The sequence below is a fragment of the Canis aureus genome, chromosome 20 (assembly GCF_053574225.1).
Source record: "Canis aureus isolate CA01 chromosome 20, VMU_Caureus_v.1.0, whole genome shotgun sequence".
Taxonomy (NCBI): Eukaryota; Metazoa; Chordata; class Mammalia; order Carnivora; family Canidae; genus Canis; species Canis aureus.
Genome location: NC_135630.1, coordinates 24839870 through 24863962, shown reverse-complemented (window position 1 = coordinate 24863962; position 24093 = coordinate 24839870). Strand labels below are relative to the sequence as shown.

Genomic DNA, 24093 nt, shown 5'->3' with positions numbered 1-24093 from the left:
TCTGATAACTCCTACCTGTATGAATCTTGAGAACATTATGCCAAATGAAATAAGCCAGTCACAGAAAGATCGATACTATATGATTCTACTTATATGACCTACCTAAAATAGTTGAATTCTAGAAACGGAAGGCGGTTGCCAGGGACTAGGGAGAGGGAGAAGTGGGGAGTTGCTGTTTAATGGGTATAGAGTTTCATTCTCCAAGATTAAAAAATTCAACAGATTTGTTGCACAACACTGTATATATCCTTAACATTACTGTAGACTTGTAGACAATTAAGATGGTAAATTTTATGTTATGTGTTTTATCACAATTAATTTTTTAATTATTAAAAAGAAGAAAAAAACTCTAAGAGATAGAGTCATTGATTGGACTCAAAAGATAAAAATCAAAGCATAGTCCTCTACAGCACAGCTTTCCCAGAATCTCTCTTGCAAGAACATACGAGCTAAACTGACTAGAATATATACTAATTAAGAAAACACTGAAATTATGTCGCAAAGACTGAACTTATTGAACAGAACAATAAAATAAAAAATCAGCAATGATCAAATATTTAGAACTTGTCAACAAGAAAGAAAGCCCTACAAAACAAAAACCCACAGGGTGGAAACAAAGTGATACTTAATTGAAACGATATATAGCTTTGATTATTAAAAAAAAGAAGTATTAAAAATAATTGAACCATATCTTTTAACCAAAAAACAATGAAGTGGAAAAAGCAAAATAAACCCAAAGAAAGTAATAGGACAGATACAACAATAGTAAAAGAATAAATTAATAAAACAGAAAACAACAACAAAAAATGAATAGAACTGATTAAAACAAAAAGTGATATTTGAAAAAAAAACTAATAAAAAAGACAAATTAAGGGCAATTATAATCAAGAAAAATGTGAGGATACAACTAACAAAAGGGCCATAAAAAGGACCATTAGTGATTCAAAGATCTTTATAAAATTACAAGATTTATAGTTCCTACCATAAGTAATCTGGCACCAATGAATTGGACATCCCCTACATGAATTGGATAATTTTTCTGGGAAGATACAAATCACCAAAACTGGAAGTAATGGAAAACCTAATAGAACAACAATAACATAAGCCTAATAGATACTTTACAAAAGACACCTGACTCGAGGCTTCTGTGGACTGTGGGCTGCCGGGGTCGGTGAAGGATCTCAAGATGGCTGGCGTGAAAACTTGCTCTAAAAACCACTGACTGGGTAGCTTTTGGGGAGATCATACCCCGAAACCAGATGGCCATTGCCAACTCCCTGAAATCCTGGAATGAGATGCTTACCTCCAGGTTGGCTACTCTTCCTGAGAAACCACCTGCTATCGACTGGGCTTACTACAAGGCCAATGTGGCAAAGGCTGGCTTGGTAGATGACTTTGAGAAGAAGTTTAATGCCCTGAAGTTTCCTGTGCCAGAGGATAAATACACTGTCCAGGTGGATGCTGAGGAAAAAAAAGATGTGAAAAGCTGTGCCGAGTTTTTGTCCCTCTCAAAGGCCAGGATTGAAGAATATGAAAAAGAGCTGGAGAAGATGAAGAACATAATTCCATTTGATCAGATGACCATTGAAGACCTGAATGAAGTCTTCCCAGAAACCAAATTAGACAAGAAGAAGTATCCCTATTGGCCTCACAAGCCAATTGAAAATTTATAAACTTGAGTTGAGGAGAAAGCCCTGGCCCTCATATTATAAACATTGGACATTAAAAATAATGATACAGTGTAAAAAAAAAACAAAAAACAAACAAAAAAAAAAACACATGACTCCAGACAAATTTAAGGTCAGGGAGCCTATTATCTTCCTTTTATATAAACAGATCTATTATTTAGAAAAATATTAAATCTAGTCATTTAATCTCACAGCCTGTAATATTCTGAATTAAAAAGTGGACAAATATACCACAAGAAAAGGATACCTCTATTTCACTTTTGAACATGAATTTTAAAATGCCTAAATGATATATTAATACATCAGCAAATAAAATCTTACAGTGTATTAAGAAAATACCTAAAAATATGTCATATTTAAAATAGGCTGCAAGGTTGATTCAATATTAGAAAATCTATATTTTGATTTCCAATATTAAGTTAATAGAAAAATAATTTAACAGTTTCCCTAAAGTTTTCAAATAAAAACCAACATCTATTAATCTTTAAAAAAATTATTAGCAAATTAGAATTCAAAAGGAATGTCTAGAACCTGAAAATGGATATGAACCAGAAATTAGGAGCAAATATCATACCTGAGAAGCAAACATTAGCATAGTCATTAAAAGGTCAATATTGCAGTCTGTCTGCCTGAATTTGAACCTGCCAACCCCACTTCCTAGCTGTCGGATTTGTATCTTTAGCATCAGGGAGGGAAGAAATGGATATGATCATCTTCCTTACTCTTCTTTTTTCTTCCTCCAGTTGAATAACCCTCTCTTCTCCCCGCCCTCACTCTAAACTCTCATACTAGCCTCTTTCCATATAGCAAATGAGAGGAGGGAGCAGAAATTCCATCCGTGTGTCTGTGCTCTGATTTGTCTGCTTTGAGGTTGATTTTCTTTTTTAAAAAAATTTTATTTATTTATTCATGAGAGACACAGAGAGAGGCAGAGACATAGGCAGGCGGAGAAGCAGGCTCCATGCAGGAAGCCCTTTGTGGGACTTGATCCTGGGACCCCAGGATCACGCCCTGAGCCAAAGGCCAACTCTCAACCACTGAGCCACCCAGGCATCCCAAGGTTGATTTTCTTAAAGACTGATTCTTCTTTACCTGAGATACCTCTGTCGCAGATGACCCCTCCCTACTGAGGGGCAACTTTACTCCCTGCAGCACTCACATGCAGTTCACCTACCAATAGAGATCTCCAGGTTGGGTATATCACAGCTTGGCTGACGGAGCAGCTGGGCAGTCTCTTGGCCTCAGTCTCCCTTTGCTACTCTCTATGCTTTGTCAGGTGAAGCCATAGGGAACCACTGGAGTTTTCTTCCAGATACTCAAAGGCTCATAGGGAAATAGGGTGTTTAGTATGGTTGTTCTAGAATACACCTTTGAACTCACACATACTACACTCTGGTCCCTTCATGACCAACAAGGATGAGTTACTATCCCCTTTTTCAGAAATCTTCAGACAAGAATCTGGATCTAGTCTTAATGTTTAAGCATGTCCTCGAATTTCTATAGACATACATCCCTTTCACCACCTCCAAACTCTAAGAATGAGAACAAAATAGTGTTACCTCTAAGCATATAGAACACTTTCCAGCAAGTAGCCTTTGTTTCCGAATTCTCTGCTTTTCTCATTGGTAAAGACTGTCAGAGTAGGTTAGCCTTACTGGCTCCTGAGATCAGATGGGGAATCTTCTGCTAAGGATCAGGCCCTCTTTGAACTCAACCTTGGAGACCTGTATCCACTGTTAGCTTTACACTACTTGGAAACCCTGAAAGACAGGAAAGATTTCAATTACCTAAAATAACTATATAAAAATGGGGCAGCCCCGGTGGCCTGCAGCCCAGGGTGTGATCCTGGTAGACCCGGGATCGAGTCCTACGTCGGGTTCCCTGCATGGAGCCTGCTTCTCCCTCTGCCTGTGTCTCTGCCTCTCTCTCTCTCTCTCTCTCTGTCTCTATAAATAAATAAATAAAAATCTTTAAAAAAATAAAATAAAATAATTATATAAAAATGAAAACTTTAAAATTACAAGAGGAAAATATAGAAGAGTATCTCCATGACTTTGGAGTGGAAGAAACTCCTTTTTTTTTTAATTTTTAAAAAATATTTTGATAATCCTAATTCTTAAATAAAAGACCAAAAGACTAGTTTGTCAAAAAAAATAAAAATAAAAAAAAATAAAAAATATTTTATTTATTTATTCATGAAAGACACAGAGAGAGAGAGGCAGAGACATAGGCAGAGAGAGAGGCAGACTCCATGCAGGAAGCCCTATGTGGGACTCTTCTGGGACTCCAGGATCACGCCCTGAGCCAAAGGCAGATGCCCAACCACTGAGCCACCCAGGAGTCCCGGTGGAAGAAACTTCTTTAATGTAAAATACCGAAATAGTAGAGCATATAAAAATTTAGAACTTCTGAACCATTAAGGAAATTGTCATAATATTAAAAGACAAACTGTGGGCTAAGAAAAATATTTGCAATGTATGTTACACAACATACTGGTAGCAAAAGACAAAATACCTAAAAGAAAAGTGGGCAAAAATGAAAAAGTAAATAAAAGTAAAAATATAAGTGGGCATTGAAAAGATGGTTAGCTTCTATAGTCATCAGGGAAAGACAAATTGAAGCAACAGTAAGATCACATTTTAAATTCCCATCAGTGAGGCAAAAATCTAAAAGCCCCAATGTTGGTGAGGTGTGGGGAAATGGGTGCTCTCACACTATACAAAGATAAACTGTGAGGTCTACTTTGGGGAGAAATTGAGCAGTGTGTGTTAAACCTAAATATGCACATACTCTTTTACTCAGCAGTTCTACTTATAGGTTCCCACTCTTACAGAAACACTAGCACATATGCTCCCAGAGAATTGTAAAAGAATGTTGTCACAATATTCATTGTAATTGCAATTATAAATTCAAATATGACATAGTCACAGAGCAATTAAAATGAATCAGCTAGATCTGTGTGTCTCAAGATGGGTAGGTCTCAAAAACATAATGAGGCACGATAGAAGCAACCTGTATAATTTTTCTCACAGTACTATTTGCGTGAAAATAACCAAATACATTAAACTATGTTATACATTTTTATGTATACTTATATGTAAGTAAAAGCTTTTGAAGCTCTGAAAAACACATTATAAATGGCATGTCTCAGCACATGGAAAGGGGAGAACTGGGATCACAGGTGGTTTTTAAAGGGTGTTCTAATTTTTTACAAAGAGAATGGATTTTTGTATTACTCATTTAAAAAAAAAATAAAAATGAAAGAAAATGGAGAATAGACTTTGGAGCCTGAAAGATTACGCTTTAGTTTCAAGGTCTGCATGGAAAAATTATCTAATGTCTGAAAATCAGTTTCTTTTTTTACTAAAATGGGGTACTACTATATATGGGTATACATGTAAAACATGTAGATATATACGTATATAGAGAGAAAGTACTGGATGGTTTAATGTTTATAACACAGAGAGCACTGTATTTATAGTAGGTACTCCAAAAACTGCCAGTTTTCTTCTCTTTCTATTCAATGACAACAGAGCATGCACAATGGTGTCTAAAGTCTTTCATGAGGCTGCACCTAATTTGTGGGTTCACAGTCCATATTTAATCTATTTGAAAAACACCTGACTAAAGGGATGGGAGAAAACTCAAGCCCTAAATTCAGGAAAGATTCATTAACCTGTATATGGCCTTGACTTCTCTTTAAAACTCATTTGACAGCTTTGAAACACTTTATTTTCCCCCAAAGGAACTAAAACATTATTACACTAATTACCTTAGAAAATTAGAGAAAAGAACCAATGGTCTTTGAAAAAACATTTTTTTTGCCTCTTTGACAAATATTCCTAGGCACAGTAAAATTAAATATCTCATTGTAAAATGATAAAGTGCCCCCAATTGGGATATTACTTTCTGAATAATCCTGTGGATATTCCCAGTTTGAGCACCAAACCGTAACTCACTCTTGGAGGTTTGTTAGAATCGTAAACTGCCAGACTACAGTTTTATGAAGGACAGAAGGACCTCAGACTGAACTTGCCCAATTAAACAGATTAAATTTTAGCTGTGAATTCAGGCCAGGGCCATGCATTATTGTTTTACTACAGAATAAGCATAAATTTACCAATGCAGTGAAGCTTGCAGCTGATGAAATTCCTTTTCTCAGTTTTCCCAAAGGAAACGTTTATTTATTTAACTCTGTTTATAAAGTTAAAAAAGAATCTGATGCACCTAACATAGAAAAATGAAGAAAGAAAACATCTATAACTTAGAAATAAACACTTGGGACTAAAATGATTCTTAGTTATTTGTGACCTATTTAATTTGACTTACATGCAAGCATGGAGGTGCACAATTCCACAGAGCAATAAAAACTACCTTTAAAATATAATGTACCAGTGCCCAAGTAGCAACGGAGATAATACGTCTAAAAAAATATTTGGCCTTAAGAACTGTAATTACTGATGCAAGACAAAAAAAAAATAGTTTAGGTCAACCCATATGTTTTCTCTTAAAAAAAAAAGGATAATGGTCTGAAAAGAAAGAGAATAAACTGATATTTGTAAAATCTTTGACAGTTTGGAGTGAGAGGGAGAAGGCGGGACAAAGGTATTACTTATAAAGATTAAGTGTTATAAAGATTAAGTGTTAAGAACCTTGAGTTCTTTGTTCTTGATTCAAAAATTAGTCATTTTCCTCATTTTAACAACCTAAGGTATCATAAAGTCATTAACATTTTACCGTGTGACAAACTTCATAAATATGAAAAAATAAGGTACCATCTTTCTGCAATAACTGCCACATGATCTAAATGGCTTATAAGGAATGTTTGCAAGAATAGTACACTAAATATGAGATTTGTGTGTTGACATTGCCAATATTCTTAATGCACATATAATAATAAAAATGGTTATTAATGAGTATGTGCACAATGTGAAACTTCATTTAATACTTTTCCCCTTAGAGATGTATAGAGATAAATAGATTTAATCCTTCTCAAGAAACACTTCTACCTCTTGGGAATATTCTAAGTTACAAACATTCTATGTCAATAAAACAGGGCCTTAAGGACTAGGTTCACTGTCTTGCAAGGATTTTCATGGCATTCTAATGCCCAGAGAAGTATGGATCATCTAGAGTAGACTGATGCTTCTTGAACAAACATGTAATAATTTGGGGCTTCACTTGGGGGTCCCTCTTTTGCACATATACACATAAAGCACACATGCATTTACTCAAGTAACCAGGTTTGAGGAATCAAAAGCAGGAAGAAAATTATAGTAGTTTCCAGATGCTGTTATAATCAAATCTGAATTACCCATCAGCAAGTACCTCCTGCCAGGGAGAAGAGTAATGAATCCTGACAGATGGGACACCTGGGCCAAATCAAATCAAAGCAAATTCCCTCACCCAGCAAGGCCTAATGTCGCTACCCATACAGAGTGGCCTTCCTTCCCCATGCGGACTCTCCACAGGTGGGGCCTCTGCCACCTTTCCAGTTTTATCTGCTACTGAACCCCTACAGGAACCCTATCTAGCAATCACACTGATCCCTCACCTCATCCAAACACACTTACTGGATTCATGCTACACTCAGGGTGAGCTCACTCTTTAACTGAAATTGCTCTTCCTTTTACCACTTTGCCTTCCAATTGGCTTATCCTTCAAAACTAAAAAATTAAAAGAAAACACAGACAGAACCACAGACAGACAGACACACAGACACACACACACACACACATACCTTACCTCCTCTCTGAAGCCCTCCTTGATCGTCTCAGAAAAATTATGTTTGTCTAATCATGGATGCACTCATCCATGTCGTCTATTTTACTTGCAGCTTTTTGTGACTTGGGTTATAGGTACTTCCTCTCCAAACATGGCAAACAATTGTGAGAAGAGGACCAGGAATGGGAGACTTAAGGAAGGGGCCTGTCTTACATTCTAGGACCTACAAAGTTCTCTCCGTAACTCAATATTTTCAGTTGCAGAACAGGGGAATTGGGCCCATTAATCTCTAAAATACCTTTGAATTCTAAAAATTGATCTTTCTAGCATGTTACCTAAATCAGTAAGTTTTTATTTCTTGATTTCATATTCTTTACCCATTGTTTTGGTTTGCCAGGGCTGTTGTAACAAAGAACCACAATTTTCTGCTATCTCTGCTGTCACTTAAGTATAATTGACAGTTAGTCATAATCTCCTGTCTCAAAAGAATGTCATGAAAGCAAGATACTAAGAAAGATTTTAAAGCACATTGGGGACTATTTAGCAGACCCTACCAATAATAGGAGCTAAACTATTCACATTTCAAAAACATATTGGCTCTTTTAGACCATAATAACGTGGCTGTAATATGGACTCGTTATATGGATCCCGATATTAAGCCTAACCCTAATGATGCTTAATAACAAAATCCCTTTGAAAATCTGATCCTCTATGAAAAACAAGTGTCAAGTTATTACATTTCTTTTTCCAAGTTGATTGCCCCCTTTTAATCTCTTGGAATTTGTAAAATGCAATATCTTTTGGAGCTAATCTAGTGATGAAGATTGGAGAATGGATTTAAACCAAATATGAAGTACATTTCTCGTGTAATAAATGTAACATTGATGGATTTTTAATAAACTTATTGTCAGAATACTATGCTTTCTGTCTTTCATCTCTTTCCTAAATCACTCAAGCCCATCTCTGAGATTTAATAAATCCACATTAAGTCTAAACCTAGAGAAACCTAGCCAAGACTCATATTGGTGTCTGCCAGTGTTCCTACAGCCCTCAACCTTTGTAACAACGCAGGCAAATTCTGATGTCAAATTCAGGAAGTAGTGTGAAACTCTTACTGAAGCCGGCACAGATTGCCAATGTTTCCTAGGAGAAAAAAATCTTTAATCTGAACAAAATAGTGCAATTCTGAAAATGAATTTCCCCAGGAACTCAGAAGTGCCAGAGAGACTACATGAGACCAATAAAAGAGGTTGCTGGGTTCCACAATTAAGGAGCACCATGGGTCCAGACCCCACAGTCTAACCTGTGTCTTAAGGGCTGCTCTCTCCTTGAATCCTGCCCTTCATCACACATCCCACCCATCTCCCACTCCCACTCCTCACTTTCCCCCAGAAAACTAAGAGGTACTTTCTTGCCAAACTCCACACAAATGAAGGTCTGTCCTCTCAGCTGGTTGGCCAAGGTGCCAGTATTCCTTCAGGCTGTCTTTATTAAATCAGTCACCTGGATTCAAAGACATTCATAAAAAATAAAATACATACTCTCACGTGCACAAATATATAACTAGCATTTCAATTTTACTAACCAAATAAATATGTATTGATCTTTTGAAACGGTATAAAAGTCACCCACTACTTGAAGTACTACAAATGTATAAAAAGACAGACTTTTATTCAAAATTGCTGGTTTCCAATAAATATATTTTATTTTAATATTAAATTATAAAATCGTAGTATCCATGAAAAATATCAACTAGACTTTTATTTTTTTTATTTTTAAAGATTTTATTTATTTATGTATGTATGTATTTATTTATTTATTTATTTATTTATTTATTTATTCATAGACACGGAGAGAGAGGCAGAGACACAGGCAGAGGGAGAAGCAGGCTCCCTGCAGAGAGCCCAACGTGGGACTCGATCCCAGTTCTCCAGGATCACACCCCAGGCTGCAGGCGGTGCTAAACTGCTGTGCCACCGGAGCTGCCCTCAACTAGACTTTTATTTTTTTATTTTTTATTTTTTTTAAATTTCTTATTCATTTATGATAGTCACAGAGAGAGAGAGAGAGAGGCAGAGACATAGGCAGAGGGAGAAGCAGGCTCCATGCACCGGGAGCCTGATGTGGGATTCGATCCTGGGTCTCCAGGATCACGCCCTGGGCCAAAGGCAGGCGCCAAACCGCTGCACCACCCAGGGATCCCTCAACTAGACTTTTAAATATCACTGTCCACATCTAGTTTCAAGTTCTTAATTAATGATATACTTAACTTACTGAAGACAATATTAAGGCTGATTTTCTTTTCTTTTCTTTTTCTTTTTTTTTAAAGATTTTGTTTATTTGATAGAACACAAGCAGGGCGAAAGGCAGGCATAGGGAGTAGAAACAGGCCCCCACGCAAGGGGCTTGACCCCAGGACCCAAGATCATGACCAAAGCAGAAGGCAGATGCTCAAACAACTGAGCCACGCAGGTGCCCCAAGGTTGAGTCTCTTTACTAATTAAAACCTTGCAAAATATATAATGTACAATAATTTTATTTTTTTCTATTTTGTTTATTTTATTATATTTTATTTTTTCTTTTCAAATTAATATGTAGCAATTTTAAAATTCACTTCCATTCAGCATTGGTAAAGAGAGAACTTAAAAGTGATTGCCCACTCTATTAATTACATATAAAACTACCCATAATTTTTCTTGCTTTTTCTTCTACTCATCTTCAAACTTTTTTCTTGTTACTAAAAGTGTTAAAGTACAAAATTGTAACCTCCCCTTCTGGAAGAACACAAGGGTCAACTATTTCTTACCATTCAACTACAGAAATTGCTCATCCCGAGATGAAGTGGTACAATGTAGAGAGTGATTGTTTATAGCTATGTGTTGTTCTATATTTACTTTAAAAATAAATATTGCTTGGTAATATAAAAAAGCAGTGATTATATTTTTTGTTATGTCTGACTCTAGAGTGAGCAAATATAAAAAGTCTTTTCTAGGAGTAAATTATTCATTAGGTTAGGTCATTGAAATCAGATTTACACAAGATTTTATCACTTTAAAACTAAATTCCTCCTCATTTTCCTACCAGGCAATAGAAAGCAATTTCAGTAAATACAGTGCCTAATGGGTGTACATCCAAATATCCACCCCAAGGATTCTCCATATGGCTCACATCACAGTGTACCATTCTAGGTTATTTCCCCTAGGAAGCACAAGTCTTCTGAAACTCTACATTGCTTTCATACTCAGTGATATTCAACAAACTTCTCAGTACCTGAGGAAAACACAGCTTCCACGCATTCCAGTATTAGAATTTCGTGGAAAATTAATTGTAAAGGTGAACTCATCTGTTATATCAAGCTTTTTACTCACTAAATGGTAAGTATCCATTCAATCCATTCTTCTTCGATTAAACTATTACAAACAGTAATTATAAGTATTAATGACTTTAAAGGATTCATACATTAATATGATAGGAGACATAGTCTTTTTTTTTTTTTTTAATTTATTTATGATAGTCACAGAGAGAGAGGCAGAGGGAGAAGCAGGCTCCACGCACCGGGAGCCCGATGTGGGATTCGATCCCGGGTCTCCAGGATCGCGAGCTGGGCCAAAGGAGGGCGCCAAACCGCTGCACCACCCAGGGATCCCGAGACATAGTCTTCTATAATTGGTTCTAAACATCCCACTTGAGTGAGTTCTTGTTTTCCTTAAATGCATTGTCTCATGGTCATGTAAGTCTTCCTTCTTTTCTTCTTGTCCTTGCTCATTTAAATCAAATGATCTGAAACAGTCTGTCCATTTCTTTTTTTTTTCTTTCTTCTTATAAAGATTTTATTTATTTATTCATGAGAGACACAGAAGGAGAGAGAGAGAGAAACAGAGATACAGGCAGAGGGAGAAGCAGGGAGCCTGACATGGGACATGGGACTTGATCCCGGGTCTCCAGGAGCACGCCCTGGGCCGAAGGCAGGCACCAAACCGCTGAGCCACCCAGGGATCCCAGTCTGTCCATTTCTTTTTGCCGGTCTGAACCTCAAAGTCTTCCTTGATTTATCAGATCACTTCCCCTTCTTTATGCACAAGTTGTGTTGTTGTTGTTTTTTTTTAAGATTTCATTTATTTATTCATGAGAGACATAGACAGAGGGAGAAGCAGGCTCCATGCAGGGAGCCCAATGTGGGACTCGATCCCAGGACTCCAGGATCGTGCCCTGGGCCGAAGGCAGGTGCCAAACCGCTGAGCCACGCAGGGATCCCGACAAGTTTTTTTTTAATATTGAAACAATTGCTAAGATGTGGACATGGTATCACTACTGTATTTCTAGTATTCGATTTCCATGAACAAATCACATTTTGATTACAAGTATTTTTATATTTATGTAGATGTTGCACAATTTTTTTTAAATAAAGGAAATTATAGACATCTCTGAGAAACAGGTTACTCTAACCTAAAATTTGCTTCTTAAATTAGTTTTTGACCCTGTTGTCTCCAAAGCTAGAGACTGGTTTATTGGTACAATATGATATTTATGTATGATATCTATTAACATTGAAGAAAATTATCAACCCCCCTTATCTTATCTCATATAACTATTTCATTTCTGTTCCAATTAAGACTCCAATATTTTCACACATCTTCTAAAAGGAAGTTGATAATATGTTTCTGCACATGAGTTACTTTAGCATGTATACAATTTCTCAAATGTCTCCATATGCTTGAAACATAATACCACTTTGCTATAATTTTAAAAGATGAGAAATTTTATTTTAAAGAAGATTCTTGGGCAGCCCAGGTGGCTCAGCGGTTTAGCGCCACCTTCGGCCCAGGGCCTGATCCGGAGACCCAGGATCGAGTCCCACGTTGGGCTCCCTGCATGGAGCCTGCTTCTCCCTCCGCTTGTGTCTCTGCCTCTCTGTGTGTGTGTCTCTCATGAATAAATAAATAAAATCTAAAAAAAAAAAAAAAAAAAGAATTGTAAATGCAAAATTTTAGCACTTTTCAGTGCCAAATGTCTCTAGTTACCTTTTCAGAGGAATAGCTAACTTATAGGAGGCACTATATAAATATAGCCAAATGAAATTTTTTTTAAAAAGTAGAAATTTTAAAAAAGACTATCAAATTGGCTAAAATTACAGACCTCTCAATAACTGCCACAATCCCCAGGAGAGGAATATAATAGTAAGCATTATCCAGAGGTTACTAGTATTATAAAACTCAGTTCCAGCCTACTTCTATCTTAAAAAAATCTCCCATTATCTATGGTCAGATAGGATTTTTTGTTTATTTTGCTCACTGTTGTATTCTTACTGCTTATAATAATATTTGGTACATAGAAGGCATCCAATAAGTACTGTTGAATAAATGAATAGCAAAACAACAGCAACAAGAGAAGCTAATATTTGTTGAGCACTTACTAGTAAAACACTGGTTGAATTTCCACAGGGACTTTCTCATTAAGCTTAACAAACACAAGAAACTTTTAGATCACCTAGAAAAACTAGTCAGAAACAAAATTGAACCAGAGCATTACCTGAATGATCCAAGCACTTCTAAAGGCATGCACATTCATCTACATGGAAAATACCTGATTTTATCTAGATTTACATAATTCAATAAAGTACAAAATAGGTGTTTTGCTTAAATTATCTTGCTATTGTTTGGAGTTTTCTGTATTACTGTTTTACATCATAGTAAACACTGATTAACAAGTAGAAAGTTAAAATATTTAATCTAAATTTTACTTACTGAGGTTGTGGTAGAAAGCATCTGAGATGATGAATATGAAACACAGAGTGAGAGCTTAGTGTATACTAAGTGTACTAAATGCTCAGTAAATGCTAGTTATTGCTACTGTTTCCTAAAATATTGCTACCCGAGGAACACTTATAACTATAAGGTAAATTAGAGGTCAAGATTTATAATTCAATTAAGAATATATGACTGTGATAATGTTGTACTCTTTTCCAAAGTAATTTATGTTATTTACTTTAAAACAATCTCAAGGACCCATCATGTTACTCATGGTGTCCACTACAAGTTACCCAGGGAAAGGGAGAAGAACATGACTGGCTGGAACTCAACAGAGATATGGGCAAGCGTTAATAACCCACATAAGTAAATATGAAACTCAAATAAAAAACGTAAAACAATGTACACTTTTCCCTTGGAAACCTCAGTTTTACTTAGGTGTGGATAAAAGTGTGGTGGGCATATGCTGATCCTTCTTTTGCAGAAGACAATTAGAAGAAGCATATCGTCTCCAAACTTGTGGCCAACACTTTGATAAGTGTGTTCAGGGTAGAAAAGGCATAATACTTAATGTTTGGCTTTAAAAGATGTTTCTTGAAGCTGAATTAAATTAAAACCCCCAGAATCTCAACTTTCTCCTCCCTTTTAAAATCTATGGCCAATGGACATTTATATGAATATGTGATAATAACATTAAGGGAATTAATACGGTGGAGGGAAGATCTAAAGATTGCATCTTTGAACCAGTGAAAGTGAGATGGGGAAGCTGAAGGGACTCCATTTTAGAAGGACTCCATCTCTGCTCTTTTTCTGCGAGGCCTCATTTGCTCACATTCCATATTTGGCCCCTGAATAAGCCAAAGGAGCTCTGTTCCCACTTCAAGGGGTAAACGAGAGTTAGTCATTCTCTAAGTTTTGTTTTAGGCCTCAAACACCTGATATCACCTAAAAAGAGCCAGATTCCCAACATGTTCCAGGACATTCGCTTCAAACAAAACTCTGCCCAGAACAAAACTAATGCTGGAATCAATGCCCCTGCCTTTGGTAATTTGTGGAATAACACTTATTATTCACCTGACACTCACCTCTGATTGGACCCTACCCTGGACTCCCGAAGGAATGCATACCCAAGACCTCTTTCCAATATACATCCCTAGCCCCAAATAATGGTGAGATTCATTCTCTTTTTCTTTCGGAGTCTCCAAGACACTCTGTCTGCCATTCTGTCAGTCATGCTTTTAAATAAACTCTGTTTTTACTTTTTCCAGCTCATGTTTGATTTCCATCTTATATAAAGCCAAAGACCCTCTAGGCTCTAGCCTGGCTGCATCAAAAGCAAGCTTTCTCCCCTTCAACTGAGAGAACTAATGTAAAACTAAGGACTCTGAAAGCCTTCTCTTGCTGAATTCTACTTAGGCAACTGAGCCATTCTACTCCTTGACTTCCCAACCAAGTTCCTAGGGAATCTATTAGTAAATAAAAATTAATGATTAAAGAAAACTGTGAAGAAATTTCCAGAGTTCACTTCAATTTCAAATTGCTATTCAAATTTATTTGTTTATGAAAAACACATAAAAAATACTCTGAAAAAGATAATACCAAAATCTCAGGAGGTGAAGGTCTTCAGTATAAATGCCAAACTGTGAAAGATATTAGGTTATTAAAATGCACATTATACTCTAATATTATCTTACAACACTTACTTTTTTTTTTTACTATTATTAATATTTATTTATTTTTGTAGATTAACTGGCCAAAAATCTCTACCCCTGAGACAGAGCATTTAGTTGCAAGAACCATAAGAAATTTTGGAATCAAACTTTCCTCTCATACTTATGTTTTCCCTTTATTTTAGTGATTGAGACATTACTGACAGAAAATCAGACAAGCAGTATCTGCTTCATATTCTTGAAACAGAGGCAGTGACCCCTGGATACGTGTGTTTCTTTCACGACACAAGAAGTCCATATCTTTTGCAAAACTGCGTTCTTCCCTGACATTCTAAAAGAACAACATAAATAACATCTTCAGCAAATCCATGAATAATACCTCCTAGCACTGAGTTATGTTTCCACTCACTGCTCATTTGAACGGCAAAGCAAGTAAAATCAAGAAAATCGTAAGTCTGTAAGGAGCTCCTGGAAGCTTTAAGATAATGTTCAAAAGAACAAAATTAGAGCCAGAGCTTGCAAGACAAACCCTCGCTAAGCTTTTATAATGGGCAACAAGTTTCTTCGGGTGCTGGTGCAAGTATGTGAAACTGCTGGACCAGTTTTTGGCTGAGTCTTACTTAGGGTTTGGGCCTGGAAGATGACACCTTACTTTATAAAAATTGCCTTTGACAGCTTTTGTACTTCCGCAGCAAAACTCAGCGCGAGGGGAGTCCCCCTGCGACACTGGGGGAGATGAGGATTAAGGCGAGGATGCGGCATCACTGTAGGGCATGGGCAAGGTCATAGAATGTCTCCTGTACTACATTCTGCTTCTGAAAGATTGAGCTTTGTGACTCTTTTCCTTCACAGTCTGGTGTTGATAGGACCAGGACAGTTAGAGATATAAGACCTGGAACAAATCGCATTGACGTGAGCTCAACGCAAACCACATGTTCACTACTGATTTCGAACTTGTGTTCCTCCAAAGAAATCAAAGACATAATCTACTTTCTTAAACAATTAAACAGGCCTTTTGTCAGTGTTTAAGAAGGCCTTTCCCCCCTGAGGGAAAATGCTCCCCCTCCCGCTCCTCAATTCCATGATGTTGTTTTCTTTGCCTACACTTTTGATGATGTGAAATACATGTTTTTTCTCCTCTAATATATTTTGACTTGCTATGAGCAAATGATTTATAAAGATAAAACTTGGTAACATTTGCTTCTAGAAGTTATTTCAAAACCATTTGACTTCAATCAGTATTTCCATCTAGTCCATTAATTTCTTAAACCTCAGAAATTACGGGAGTACCATCACCCTCCACTTAGTTAAGTTTAGATTGAGTCAGGTTTGGAGAACTTTATTTTTGATCAGTAGAAAGAACCGTGTGAGAGTAACATCATGCTCTCTCAGTTTGCTACCTCACACGGAAGAGGCTTTCATTAAAATCATTCCTCAATTTCATAATGTTTTTGCTCCATTCTATTCATATTTTAAATAATATTGCCAAGAATGTTGTCTTTCCTCTCAACCCAGATTTCCTGACTACCACTCAGGTTCAGAGGCACATAAGTAAATAAAATTTTAAAAAGAACCAACTCTGTGGGTCCTGGAGGAAGGACACACACTCGGCTGCTTTCGCCTGACTTTTATTGTCAAGCCTGCCTGCTTTCATTCTCCAAGCCATTTTGCCTCCATCCCAAGCTTTCACGCTATACGTTATTATAAAGTTCTGTTTTCTTTTACCATGGGAACATAGACACTTAAGATAATTAATTACCATCATCATTATTTCTTTAACTAAGACCAAAAATTACAAAGCAATTTAATACAGAGACTCGTCTTGAAAACCCTTTACAAACCTAAGCTAATTTGCCATTGTAATTCACCAAGAATGGCTATTATCCTCTCTTTATAAAGGGGTAAACTAAAAGGTTAAGTGAAGAGCTTAAGGCTACTGAATAAGTTAATACCATTTCTGGGAGTAGATCACAGGAATGCCAGGTTCCTGCCTTTAAGCTCCAATTAGAATACCACGTCTATAAGAATGGCCCATTGAAAAGTCTGAATAAAGGCACATTTTACTCAAGACACTTTCTTCCCTTTAAAAATAACTAAATAAAATCTATTTCATTCACTTAATTTTAAGCATGTTTTTCTGAATAAATGTTTATTATTGAACACTCAGCATTTACAGAAAATAAAATAATAACCACATACAACTCAGAGATAGCCAGTAGTAAAATTGTGGGTAGAGTATGTTTTCTGTGCACAAATTTACTTTCATTTCACGAAGTTACGAGTATGCTTGAGCTGAGATTTAGAAACCTTTTTCAATAAACTATGTGGAATATGCACAACATTTCCACGTCAAACTTAATTTTTTCCTAAATTAAAGCAAAGGCAAATGTCAGTAATGAACAGAAAATAGTCACAATAGAACGAAGGATACAACTTAAGGACAATAGCAAATGTTTGCATAAGAGGTAGTCTAGAAACAACAACAACAAAAAAGCTTTGAATATCTGGCAAAGGAATTGGATTTTGATAAGTGAAACTGTCACTCACAAACTTGAATGCCCTGATCTCTTAGTGCATGATTTCTCCCAAAGCTCAGAAATGTAAAACACGAAGGACGGCAATCACAGTGAAGAGTTTCCTAGAGGCTCTCCTCTAAAAAATGCCAGGAGCGGATCCACATTTTGAGGGATATCACACTTAGGCAGTTGTGTGTGTGTGTGTGTGTGTGTGTCGTGAGGGGGATGGTACATGAAAGAAAAAGAATACAGAATGAAGGCACAAAATTGAGTATGAAAGTGACAATTTACTTAGAATGAAAAAAAAGAGTAGATTGCAAATTTTTAATAGCTGCAAAACAGATAAGCACATTATGCAACATGTAAATTATACCCTGAAACAAATTTTGAAAAGCTAATGAAACCACAAACATTCCAAATCCAGGGGAAAAATATATATGATATATTGGATCACTTGTAATAACTTTGTTGCCTCATTTTGCATTTCCTGTGATAAAGATTCAGTGATACCATTTTCCACGGAGAGAAGAGCAAGCTAATTTAAACTTCCCCCTAGCATGATTACTAAACATTTATTTATTTGTTTGTTCGTTTTTAAAGATTTTATTTATTCATGAGAGACACAGATAGAGAGGCAGAAACATAGGCAGAGGGAGAAGCAGGCTCCCCACAGGGAGCCCAATGGAGGACTCATCCCTGGACTGGGATCACTCCCTGAACTGAAGGCAGACGCCCAACCGCTGAGCCATCCAGGCATTCCACTACAAATTTATTTTTATTAAAACAGTTTACAAAAGAATTTTATAGCTTCACAGATCATTATTGGTAAAGTTACAGAAATTTTCTGGATTTTTGTTGAGTTCAATAAAGGCTCCTTTTTAAAAAAAATTTATAGACTGTAAGTCTTCGGGGCATTTCATGTTCTGTGTGTGTGGTAAGGGTGGGTGTGTGTGCAGGGAGTGATCACACTCAATTGACAATTAGCCAGTTTTTAATTGGAATCTTTGGTTGTCATGGAGGTTATGAGTGTTTTCTATTACCTTTGTCACGGCCAGATTGCCAGTCTTGAACATGCAATCATCAAGAAACGCCAGTCTTTGTCTAGCGTGTATATGATTCACTTCTCTTCATGATTTGATTAGCAAACAATCCAAGAACCTCTTTATTATTGTATTCAAATCTTGTCTCCTCCTTTTAATTAATTGCAGCCTTTGAAATAATCTTTTGTTACAATTTTCTTCTAACAGCAGAATAATTTACATTGATTTCATCACCTTAACACTTTCACTTTGTATTTCCTTACTTTTTACCTGAATTTTCACTCAGTTCTTTAACAAAGAGATTTAAAGATGACAAAGGATATGACCAAATCAAAACTCTAAGATTTTTCACCTACTTTATTGAAATATTTCGGAGTGTCTTTCCAACTAATAGCTAAAATGATGTATTCGAACTTTACCGAATATGCCATAGGCATCAAAAATAAAAGTACTGGGTCCAGGTTCTGTGCATTTCACACCTCCTTTCCCCACCGTTATCTACACACTTCAGCACTGGACACTATGGGGGCATGCTCATATCCTGACCTCTGGCCCTGCAGCATTATGTCATGCCACAGTTTGGGTTGACAGTATTTCTGAAAATCATTTCTACACTAGGGACAGCTAGAATTAACTTGACTATACAGAAAGTTGGTGTGAATCACAGAAAAATATTCCCATAAACCTAGACTAAATGAATCCTCAATTCAGTTTTACCTTGGCTATATCCCCCAAATGCCACGGGTCACTCCAACCTCACCCAGCTAGAGGGGAATTGTGTTAGAAGAGAAGTTGGACCAGAAAGCCCCACCATTTGTAACCAAATGTGGGCACAACATCTTATTTTTATAAATTTTATAAAAACATATAACCAGGGGCAGCTCGGGTGGCTCAGCGGTTTAGCGCCGCCTTCAGCCCAGGGCCTGATCCTGGAGACCCAGGATCGAGTCCCACGTCAGGCTTCCTGCATGGAGCCTGCTTCTCCCTCTGTCTGTATCTCTGCCTCTCTCTCTCTCTCTCTCTCTCTGTGTGTGTGTGTGTGTCTCTCATCAATAAATAAAATAAATCTTAAAAAAAAAACAACATATAACTAGACAAGTGGATTTCTAGCCATCCCCTTCGCCCTCACCCCCACTAAGTATTGGGGTCTTGGAAGGAGCCTGGGAAAAGAAGAGGCTCTGAAGCTTAAGCTTCATAGGTTTCATGGTGAATCCACCGCAGATTATTTATCTATATGGCAGTCCTGCAAAGTAACTACAATCATTACCTCCAGACGAGGGAATTCAGAAAGGTTAAGAGACTTACACAGAGTCAGAGCTAGCAAGGAGTGGAACCAGAATTTAATGCTAATTGTTGAGTGTGGAGCTCAAACACAAAACTGAGTGTTTAGTATGGGCTGGGAACTATGCTGAGCACTTTATTTTATTTTATTTTTTTTAAATTATTTATTTATTTATGATAGTCACACACACAGAGAGAGAGAGAGAGGCAGAGACACAGGCAGAGGGAGAAGCAGGCTCCATGCACCCGGAGCCGGACGCGGGATTCAATCCCAGGTCTCCAGGATTGCGCCCTGGGCCAAAGGCAGGCGCCAAACAGCTGTGCCACTCAGGGATCCCATGCTGAGCACTTTACATTCACTGCTTAATCCTCAGAACAAGATTATATTATAGGTATTGTTATTATCCCCATTTAGCAGATGGAATAATCAAGAAGCAAAGATATTGTCATCTGTCCAAGGTCATCCAGCTGGTAAGTGGGGTGGGATTCAAATGCCGGTCTGTCTACAGAGTCCACAGACTTAACCACTTTAGCACCCTCCCTCCCAATATTCTTACATCATATATGGCTATGATATGGATATACTATGAAGTAAACCACAAAATGCACTTTACAATTTTTTCAAAGAAAAATTTTGCACTTGCACAGAACACTTTAGACTTGGTGCCTAGATCTCCTGTTTAAGCGATAAACACACACTATTTTGGTCTAGTAGGTCTATTTTTTTTTATTTTTATTTATTTATGACAGTCACAGAGAGAGAGAGAGAGGCAGAGACATAGGCAGAGGGAGAAGCAGGCTCCACGCACCGGGAGCCTGACGTGGGATTCGATCCCGGGTCTCCAGGATCGCCCCCTGGGCCAAAGGCAGGTGCTAAACCGCTGCGCCACCCAGGGATCCCTAGTAGGTCTATTTCGATGAAACTTGACATTGACATGAAAAGCATTGAGGATTTTTGCACGGGGAATGACACAATAAAAATATTGTTTTAGGACAGATATAAAGAAAAATTATCTGAAGAAATAATGGTTGAACCGCTGCAATTAGTTAAGTGCATCAAGTTTTAGAGATTACAGAAAAATGGAGAGGTGTTCCCAGATATGAGTGGGTACAAAGTCAGGATGGGAGGCAGAACCAGAGTTGTCAATGGTGGTGGTGGAGAAGAAGTGTCAGTAAAGAGGAGAGAAGATTAAGAGACAAAACAAAGGAAATATTTAAATGGGATGAGGAGAACTAGAAGCCAAGTCAAGGCAAGAGAAATTTCGAAGGCCCAAGTGGTCCAAAGAACCAAATATCTAACAAGAATCAGAGATGGAGACTGAGAAACAGATGTGTGAATTTTTAAAGAAGTGGTCAGAGCTATTGTAATGTTAGGCTTTTAAACATCAAGAATAAAGGGATTTAAAAAGCCATTTGCCAGAAGTTACATTAGGGAGGTTATGCAAGTTCTCAAATATTCTAGTCTTCAAATTTACCACCCTTTTAACATTTTTATTTGCTTTAAGTGCAAAAGGCACACAGAGAGGCATGTTGGAGATATTTTTAATAGATATACGAAATATGAGGCTATCAGTGAGAACACAACCTCAGGTTCCTTGAGGGCAGGGATTATTTATTTTATCTTTTTCTTTGTCCAGCACAGAACTTGGCACCTGTTGGGTGCCCAGTGGATGGCGGATAAGTGCAATGTGCGTGGTCAGAAATGGAATGGTTTGTCACCACAGCTTTGATTTCTTGGTTTGCTGTCTCTTATACTTCATTTAGTATCCTAGGACAACTACCAAAGTTGAAACTTTGGTACAAAGAACATTTAAATGTTCTATATACAGAGTCGCCAAAAAATGATGTGAGGTTTGCGGATGAAAATAGTTTGTTAAAAACCATGTAATGAAGCACATTAAGACTCTCTTCCCAACTTTTCTGTGTAGTATTTCAGGTGAACTTACCTCCAAACTCCAGCAGTGAATTCTTATTCATAAATCAATGAGGCTAATTTCATCTCTTTTGCCACAGAGCAGGTAACTCATGTTCAGCCCAGCTGAATGCAAGACATTGACTTGCCTGGCCACAGAGATTATTTCAAGAATGGTCTTCTCCACACAAAAGTTAGGAAAATTTGGGGGGATTCTGGGATCTCTTCTTGTTTGGGGATTATGATTGATGTTATAAGGCAAAAAAAGCACAAAATGTGCACTCAATTCTTTCTTTTGTGGCTTCATTTTCCATAAGCTTAAGCCTGCAAAGAGTGTCCTGGAGAAGTAGAGAGTAGGGAAAGTGATCCTTCTAAACTAGGGGGAAGAAAAAAAATAATAAAAAAATAAAATAAACTAGGGGGAAGAATGGAGATCTGTGGGGTGCAGGGGGACAGCATTTGCTCCATGTCAGATCCCTTGAAAGCAACAAATGCATAGGACACTGTAAGAGGTCAATTTTGAACCACTAGAATGTCCATGGCCAAGAGTAGAATAGCAGGATCAGAATGAGCAGTCCCGTTGGGTCTATTTAGGCTATATCCCTCAGGGTCTTAGTGGTGACCAGCATGAAAAGATGACCAGCTGTAACCAAAGGACCTCTCTGATGTATTAGAGCATATATAAAACCCCAGGACCTTTGCATAACTTTGCACAGGGAACCCAGTAATGACTGGAGCTGAATTATTTTCCAGCTCGACAGAACAAAGGCTTCAAAGAAAATAAAGAAATAAGTTTTTTAAATTTTGCTTCCTTGAGTTTGTGAACTAAGAATCACACTGTCTTTGGTTAATCTTCTACATTCTGGTAAAATCTCTAACACCTTAAGCATAAGGTGGTGAAAGCATAAGAGATGCCTAACAAATGTATGATGGATGGATGGTTGGATAAATAGATGGATAGCATTTTAGAATGAGATTTGAAAGCTAGTGCTCCAACAGAGGCTATAGAGTTCCCATACAATAACTTCAAGGATGATGAGCAATGATTAGAAATTATTCAAATTCTGATAGGTCTGTAAGAGTCAAATCTAGCGGGGTTATTCTTTCAGTTGTACAGAGTTTTAATAAAGTACGTTAAATCTGGTGTTACCTTACATCTGGGTCACTGAGGCCAAACAAAACGGAGTAGAAAAGAAAACAAGAGAACTCCAAACTGCACAGAGCTCTCGGTGATTTGAATCAGAGCTGTCTGCTATGTCATCCAAGCACAACAGAAGTGCAGGTGCAGGCATGGGGATAAAAGTCAAAAAAGAGCGCATGTGATCTTGAAAGTCCCAGAATTTATTCACCATGTAGAGGAGTTAACCAAGTGATTAAGTGGCTCCAGTGTGTTTTAGAATCCTTGGTTTATTTTCCCCTATGTAGGGATTGTCCTTTTGCAAAATGCTATAAATTAGGTTCTGATGTGGGGACTACTTTGGTCTATCAATTAACTCTCTACTTTTGGCAGCACAACTGTACAATAAATTAATTAGGAACTCTTGAAAGAGCTTTAGCAGTCTTAAGTGTTTTTGTAATGCTGTTGAACAGGATGTGGAAGTTTGAATTCCATGTTGGTAATTTCCCAGAGAAGTGGGTTGGTTTTACAACTGAAGCTTTCCTAATGGGTAAATGTCAATTGACCTATGTTCAACATGAAGTGTGAAGTATTTCGATCCACACAACATTTATTAAGTTAACATCTGAAGGTTGATAAATAGCTATATAGGATAAATGTAATCTTAAGAGACTGTATTTAGTAACTGCCAGAGAGGTGATTTTCTTCCTGGCATAAGAATGGACACATTCTGAGCGTTTTCATACCTAACAGCACCTTGGGAAAAAAATATTTCAGGGATGTACTGTATATGAAAAAAATTACCTCAAAACTTTGCATTTTCTTCTATACATGATGAAGAGTATCATGCAAAATTGACCCCCAGACAGATTTCTCTAGATGATAGATGAAGTGTAGAGTCACTGCACACTGACAAAATGAAATTTTTTGAAAACATTTGTATATAACTCCATCACAACGTTGGAGTGGTTGTTAATTTTTAAAAAAATTGAAATTGAAAAGCAAGATTATCAGTCACACAGTGTTAAGGACAGCTTTTCATTGCTCTGGATCCACGGGGAATATGTCTTCAGTTGGGATGTTGTGCCTTAAAATCCTCAGCTACACAAATTTCTTCTGCAATTTTCCTCAAAACAATCTTGTGCAGGTCTTATTCATTATTCGTAAAGTTCGAAAAGTACAGGTAACAGAACAAACGTACAGGGACGGGAACAATTGCGTTATACCGGCAAAACTAGCCATAATGAATCCTTTGGCTGGGATGTCCAGTCAATGTTCTAAGAGTGTGGACTTTAAAATTGTCAGTCAATGGAAGGGGGAGTGAGGAGAAAGAAGAGACTGAGGAAAGAGATCTATTTTGCTCTAGCTTTGCTTACAAACTTGATCAAGGACCTGGCA

General features: G+C 37.2%; 1 pseudogene; it reads left to right on the top strand.

The window, feature by feature from the left end:
• The first annotated feature begins 1224 nt into the window (after positions 1-1224).
• LOC144291923 (ATP synthase peripheral stalk subunit d, mitochondrial pseudogene) lies at positions 1225-1732 on the top strand (annotated as a pseudogene).
• Positions 1733-24093: the final 22361 nt, after the last annotated feature.